This window comes from Panthera onca, chromosome E3 (assembly GCF_046562875.1).
Source record: "Panthera onca isolate mPanOnc1 chromosome E3, mPanOnc1 haplotype 2, whole genome shotgun sequence".
Lineage (NCBI taxonomy): Eukaryota > Metazoa > Chordata > Mammalia > Carnivora > Felidae > Panthera > Panthera onca.
The window spans coordinates 15,923,451-15,931,174 of record NC_138354.1 but is presented as its reverse complement, the minus strand read 5'-3'; the positions used below and the strand labels follow the sequence as shown (position 1 = coordinate 15,931,174).

The 7,724-nt window shown below is 38.1% G+C and overlaps 1 non-coding gene across 1 annotated transcript; it reads right to left on the bottom strand.

The window, feature by feature from the left end:
• Positions 1-1,466: 1,466 nt before the first annotated feature.
• Positions 1,467-1,572, bottom strand: LOC132689821 (U6 spliceosomal RNA). The gene has a single exon (XR_009615168.1). It is a non-coding gene; the product is annotated as a U6 spliceosomal RNA (small nuclear RNA).
• Positions 1,573-7,724: the final 6,152 nt, after the last annotated feature.

The following is a 7,724-nucleotide window of genomic DNA, read 5'->3' as shown; positions in this document are numbered from 1 at the left end:
GCTAATGTGACCATAAGAGGCTTTGAAGTTGTGTTTGGAACAAGAACGTAGTGACTGGCTGCCTGCAGCTTGTCTTATTTCCACCTCAGCTGTCTGGGAAAGTGATCTTCAGATTAGAAATGGAAGAATAGGGGCACCTGGGTGGCTCAGTCAATTAAGCATCAGATTTCTGGTCTTGGCTCAGATCATGATCTCATTCATTGTTTTGATGGAGCCCCACATTGGGCTCTGCACTGACAGTGAGGAGCCTGCTTGGTATTCTCTCTCTCTCTCTCTCTCTCTCTCTCTCTCTCTCTGCCCCTCCCCCGCTCACTCTCTTTAAATAAATAAACAAACTTAAAAAAAAAAAAGGAATAGAAGAATAAATGTCAGTAAAGGAATCTGAAAGCCCAGTGTAGTGGGTTGAATGTGCCTCTCCCCACTTCAAATTCATATTCACCCAGAACTTCAGAATGTGACTGTATTAGTTTTCTAGGGTTGGTGTAACACACTATCACTCTAGCAAATTTCTCGTGGATTCTTTGGGATTTTCTAAATACAGAATCCTGCCATCCATGAACATAGTTTTATCTCTTTCCAGTTTGGAGGTCTTTTATTTCTTTCTCTTGTCTAATTCACTGGCTACAATATTGAATAGCAGCAGTAAAAGCAGGCATCCTTGTCTTGTTCCTTATCTTAAGGGAAAGGCTTTCAGTCTGTGAATATGATGTTTACTGTGGGTTTTTCATAAATGCCCTTTAGCAAATAATCAACATTAAAATTTTCTTGTCCATAATGAGATATTGTATATGCAGAATGCCCTAATTATTAATAAGCCAATGTATTATGATACCAATAAAAAAGATTATCATAATTGTATAAATAAATACATGCCCTTTATTATGTTTAGGAAATTTCCCTTTATTCCTACTTTTGAGTTATTTATTTATTTATTTATAATTTGATTTGAGAGAGAGGGAGTGTGCAGGTGTGCACACATGAGCAGGGGAGGAGCCAAGGGGAAGAGATAGAGACAAAGGGAGAGAGAGAGAGAGAGAGAGACAAAGAGAGAGAGAGAGAGACTGAGAGAGAAAATCTCAAGCAGGCTCCACACTCAGCACAGAGCCTGATGCCGGGCTCAATCCCAGAACCTGGGATCATGACCAGAGATGAAATCAAGAGTTGAACACTCAACTGACTGAGCCACCCAGGTGCCCCACCTGAGAGGTGTTTTTTTTTAATGTTTATTTATTTTTGAGAGAGAGAGAGAGACAGAGTGCAAACAGGGGAGGGCAGAGAGAGAGAGAAACACAATCTGAAGCAGGCTCCAGGCTCTGAGCTGTCAGCACACAGACCAATGCGGGGCTTGAACCCACAAACCATGAGATCATGACCTGAGCTGAAGTTGGACACTTAACCAACTGAGCCACCCAGGTGTCCCGAGAGTTTTTGTTTTTTTTTTTTTTTTAAATCAAAGTATAGTTGACAAAAATATGGAACGCTTCACAAATTTGCATGCCATCCTTGCACAGGGGCCATGTTTAGCTTCCCTATATCACTCCAATTTTACCTGTCAAAGCAAACATAATTTTTCTGGGAGTTTTTATCATAAAACAATGTTGGATATTGTCAAATGCCTTTTCTGCTCCAATTAAGATGATCATATGCTTTTGTCTTCATTCTATTAATGTGATGTATCACATTGATTGATTTTCTTACGATGAATCACACCCTTGCATTTCTGGGCTAAATCTTACTTGGTCGTGGTGAATAATTCTCTTAATGTGTTGTTGGATTCAATTTGCTAATATCTTGTCAAGAATCTTTGCATCTATATTCATAAGGGACATTGATCTGTAATCTTCTTTTCTTGTGATGTCTTCATCAGGGTAATGCTGACCTCATGGGGTGAGTTAGGAACTGTCTTTTCCTCTTCAATTTTTTGGAAGAATTTGAGAAAGATTGGTGTTTATTCTTTAAATATTTGGTAGAATTCACCTGTGAAGCCATCTGGTGCTGGACTTTTCATTGTTGGGAGCTTTTTGGTTACTGATTCAATCTTTTGCTATAGGTGTGTTCAGATTTCCCCTTTCTTCTTGAGTCACTTCAGGTCATTTGCATGTTTCAAGGAATTTGTCCGTGTCTTCTAGGTTATTTAATTTGTTGGTGCACAACTGTTTATAGTATTCTCTTATAATCCTTTTTATCTCTATAAGCTTAGTAATAATGTTCCCATTTTCACTTCTGATCTTAGTTACTTATATCTTGCTTTTCTGTGTAAGTCTATGCCATGGTCTAAAGATTTGTGTTCCCTCAAAATTCATATGGTAAATCCTAATGCTCAATGTGATGGTATTAGGAGGTGGGGCCTTTGGGGGTGATTAGGTCATGAGGGCAGAGTCTTTTTCATGAGATTAGAGCCCTTATATAAGAGGCTTCAGAAAGCAACCTCACCCCTTCTACCATGCAAGGATACAATGAAAAACCTGTGACCCAGAAGAGGGCCCTCATCTGACCATGCTGGCACCCTGATCTTGAACATCCAATCTTCAGAGCTATGAGAAACAGACTTGTTTTATATAAGCTATCCACTCTGTGGTGTTTTGTTCTAACAACCTGACCAGACCAAGATAGTCTTGCTGAAAGTGTATCAATATTGTCGATCTTTTCAAAGAATCAACTTTCTGCTTCAGTGATTTTTCTCCTCAATTTTTTTGGGGGTGACACAATTTAACCCATAGGAATGGCTCTATTTGGACACAGGGTCTTTGCAGATATAATTAGTTAAGATGAGGTCATATTGGATTAGGATGGGCCCTAAATCCAGTGACTAATGTCCTTCTACATTCCCACCAACAGTACCGAAGTGCCTTCAACTTTTCCACATTATTGTCAACACTAGCTATTTTATAGGTTTTGATAGTAGCCATCCTACTGGGTGTGAGATGGTATCCAATTGTAAGTTTTTTTTAATGATTATTTATTTATTTTTGAGAGATAGAGAGGAAGAGCACATGCTCATGCACATGCACACGAGTTGGGGAGGGGCAGAAAGAGAGGGAGAGAGAGAATCCCAAGAAAGTTCAGCCCAGAGCCCAACATGGGCTTGATCTCACAAACTGTAAGACCATGACTTGAGCTGAAATCCAGAGTCGGATGCTTAATAGACTAAGCCACCCAAGTGCCCCCCACCTCATTGTAGTTTTGATTTGCATTTCCCTATTGATTAGTGATACTAAACATGTTTTTATGTGCTTATTGGCCATTTGTATACCTTATTTGGATAAATGTCTGTTCAAGGACTTTGCCCATTTTTGAATCAGGCTGTTTGTTTTCTTGTGGTTGAATTGGAGTTAACTATAGCCTCTGGATATTATTTTCTTAACAGATACATGATTTGCAAATATTTTCTCCCATTCTGTGGGTTGCTTTTTACTCTGTTGCTAGTGTCTTTTGGTGCACAAAATTCTTAAATTTTTATTAAGTCAATCTATTTTTTTCCCTTTGGCATCATATCCAAGAAATCATTGCCAAATCCAATGTCCTGTAGCTTTTACCCTGTGTCTTCTTCCAAGGGTTCTGGGTCTTATATTTAGGTCATAGATCCATTTTAGTTCATTCTGTACATGGTATTCAGTAAGGGTCCAATTTCATTCTTTTGCACATGGATATTCAGTTTTCTCAGCACCATTTGGTGAAGACTATCTTTCCCCACTGAATGGTTTTGGCACCTTTTTGAAAATCGTTGGGCCATATATGTGAGAGTTTGTTTCTGAACTCTGTTCTGTTACTCTATATGTCTGTCTTTATGCCAGTATCACACCGGTTTTTTTTTTTTTTAATTTTTTTAATGTTTTTTTATTTTTGAGAGAGACAGAGTACGAGCAGGGGAGGAGCAGAGAGACAGGGAGACATAGAATCTGAAGCAGGATCCAGGCTTTGAGCTGTCAGCACGGAGCCCAATATGGGTCTCGAACCCACAATGGTGAGATCATGAGCTGAAGTCGGATGCTTAACTGACTGAGCCACCCAGGCGTCCTCACACTGGTTTGACTACTATAGCTTTGCTGTAGGTTTTGAAATCAGGAAATATGACACCCCAACTTTTTTCCCCCCACAATTGTCTTGGTTATTTGGGGTCTCTTATGATTCCATACGCATTTTAGGATGAGTTTTTCTATTTTTCTAAAAACACGATTTGGATTTTGACTTAAAGATTGTATTAAACATGTAGATCACTAAGTGTCCATGCACTTGGGATGTCATTCCATTTTTTTATGTCTTCTTCAATTTCTTTCAGCAGTGTTTTGTAGTTATAATTGTACAAATCTTTCACCTCTTTGGTTAAGTTAATTCATATGTATTTTATTCTTTTTGATGCTGTTGTAAATAAAATTTTCTTAATTTCTTTTTTGGATGGTTCAGTGTTAGTGTGTAGGACTGCAGTTGGTATTTGTGTGTTACCTCGTATCTTGCTAATTTCCTGCATTTATTAGTTCTAATAGTTTTTTTTAAATTTTTTTAAATGTTTATTTTTGAGACAGAGAGAGACACAGCATGAATGGGGGAGGGTCAGAGAGAGAGGGAGACACAGAATCTGAAGCAGGCTCCAGGCTCTGAGCTGTCAGCACAGAGCCCAACACAGAGCTCGAATTCATGGACCATGAGACCATGACCTGAGCCAAAGTCGGACGCTTAACTGACTAAGCCACCCAGGCGCCCCAAGTTCTAATAGTTTTTTAATGAAATCTTTAGGATATTCTGCATATATGGCAATATTGTCTGTGAATAGAAATAATTTTATGTCTTATTTTCCAATTTGGAAGCTCTTTATTTCTTTTTCCTGCCTGATGACTCTAGTTAGGACTTCTAGGATTATGTTGAAGAAGTGGGCATCCTTTTCTTGCTCCTGATCTTAGAGGGAAAGCTTTCCATCCTTTTACCTCTGCATATGATGTTTGCTGTAGGTTTTTCATATATGGCTTGTATTATGTTGAGTTAGTTTCCTTCTATTTCTAGTTTGTTGAGTTTTTTCAAGTGCTTTCTCTGAATCTATTGAAATAATCATATGAGGTTTCTTTCCTTCATTCAGTTAATGTGGTATATCACACTGATTAATTTTTGTATGTTGAACCATCCTTGCCTTCTAGGAGAAATCTCTCTTGGTCATGGTATATAATCCTTTTAATATGTTAATATTACTTTCAGAACTGTGGCATATTGTATTTAATTTAAAAAGGGGGGATTTCTTGAAGGAATGGTCAACACTGTCTAGAATCTCAGAGAGGTCAAGTAGGATAAGGACTGAGGGATTTAGTTATTAAGAGGTTTTTGTTAAACTTGTGCATGAATGTTCTTTTAAAAAAATTTTTTTTAATGTTTATTTATTTTTGAGAGACAGACAGAACTTAAGCAGGGGTGGGGGAGGGAGAGAGGAAGACACAGAATCTGAAGCAGGCTCTGAGCTGTTAACACAGAGTCCAATGTGGGGCTCGAACCCACAAACCATGTGATCATGACCTGAGCTGAAGTTGGATGCTTAACTGGCTGAGCCACCCAGATACCCCTGTACATGAATGTTCTTAGTGGCACTATTCATAATGGCCAAAGGGTGGAAACAACCCTTATGTTTATCATTAATGGTTAAACAAAATGTTGTATATCATAAAATTGAGTATTATTCAGCCATCAAAAGGAATGAAATTCTGATAGATGCTACAATGTGGATGAACCTTGAAAACATTATGCTAAGTGAAAAAAGACAGGCACAAAAAGCCACATATGATATGATTCCATGGATATGAAATATTCAGTAGACAAGCCAATAAAGACAGAAAGTAGATTAATGGTTTCCAGGGGCTTGGGGGAGATGTTCAGATCAGGTTAGGAGGTTGAAGAAGGTGTGAAAGCTTTGGTCTAGGTGCCATGGGGAGGGGAGGGAAAGTTGAGCAAAAATAAGTGAAAAATTGAACATTTGGCTAAGCTTTTAGGCCCAATCTTGCACATTCAGATGCCACAGGAGTTGGTAAGAGATTGGTGTTACTGAGAACAAGGTGAGTTTGTAGAATTTCTGTGGGTGATGTGGTGGCTGATAGCAGGATGCTGGTGAGCCTACTGGTGAGACTGGAAGAAACAAAAAAATTTTCGAGAAAGGGAAGAAGATGAGTTCCACAAACTCTAAATAAACTGAAAGCATTGAGTGCAATATCTGGTCCACATAGAAAATACTTTTTTTTTTTAATATGAATTTATTATCAAATTGGTTTCCATACAATACTTATTTGTTAGAAATAATAGTTGATTATTTTGGGGGGGTGTCAGTTTTTTTGAGGTATAATTCACATATCATACAATTCATCCCCTGTATTGGTCAACTGTCTTTAAGTTTTTATTTATTTATTTTTGATGTAGAGAGGGAGAGTGCACGCGAGTGGGGGAAGGGCAGAGAGAATCCCAAGCAGGCTCCACACTGTCAGCACAGAGCCCGACAAGGGGTTCAGTCCCACAAACTGTGAGATCATAGCCTGCATCAGATGTTTGACTGAGCCACCCAGCTACCCTTGGTCAACTATTTTTTGACCAGCGTACCAAGATAATTCAATCGGGTATGAATTGTCTTTTCAACAAATGGTGCTCAGACACATAGATTTCCATATGGGAAAGAATGAAGTTGGACCTTTTCCTTAATACTAAATACAAAAAGTAACTCACATTCTAGTGCACATGAAGTGATCTTTCATTTTGGTTTTGATTTGTATTTCCTTAATGATTAATGATGTTCAATATTGCTTAGTGTGCTTATTGGCCATTTTTGTATCTCCTTTGGAGAAATATCTCTTCAGATACTTTGCCCATTTTTAATTCAAATAGATAAAATTAAAATAAAATTCAACTTATTGTTGAATTGTAAAAGTTCATTTTATATTCTGGATACTAGACCCTTGTCAGGTATATGATTTACAAATATTTTCTCCCATTTATGAATGTCTTTTCATTTCCTTTGAAGCACAAAAGTTTCTTGTGGGCTTCCTTTTGAGGTGATGAAATGTTCTAAAATTGATTATGGTGATTATTGCACAACTCTACCAACATACTAAAAGCCATTAAAACGAACACTTTAAAAGTGTGTCTTATGGCATGTGAATTATATCTCAATAGTGCTATTATTTAAAAAAATAAAGGAATGAATGAGTAAAAGGAGTGGAGAATGTGCATTTAGAAAAAGAATTGATAGGGGAACCTGGATGGCTCAGTCGGTTAAGCACACAGCTCAGGTCATGATCTCACAGATTGAGTTCGAGCCCTGCATTGGGCTTTGTGCTGACAGCCCAGAGCCTGGAGCCTGCTTCAGATTCTGTGTCTCCCTCTCTCTCTGTCCCTCCCCCACTTGCGCTCTGTCTCTCTCTCAAAAATAAACATTAAATAATTTTTTAAATAAAAAAAAGAATTGATAGATACTGGGACCCAATATAGTTTCACCTAAATACAAATCCCATAAAAATAACTTCATCTCCCTTTTTGATAAAGTTTTTTATCAGAATTTTTGATAACGTTCTTAATCCCTTTTAGACCTGGGTGAGGGAATGCTCTAACAAAGGCTATCTGGATTTCAGTAAGATATTTGAAAAATCTAGAACAGATGACAGCATTACTGATCTCACAGTTTGTGGGATAGAGGCCCGTGTTGGGCTTTGTGCTGACAGCATAGAACCTGCTTGGGATTCTATCTCCCTCTGTCTCTGCTG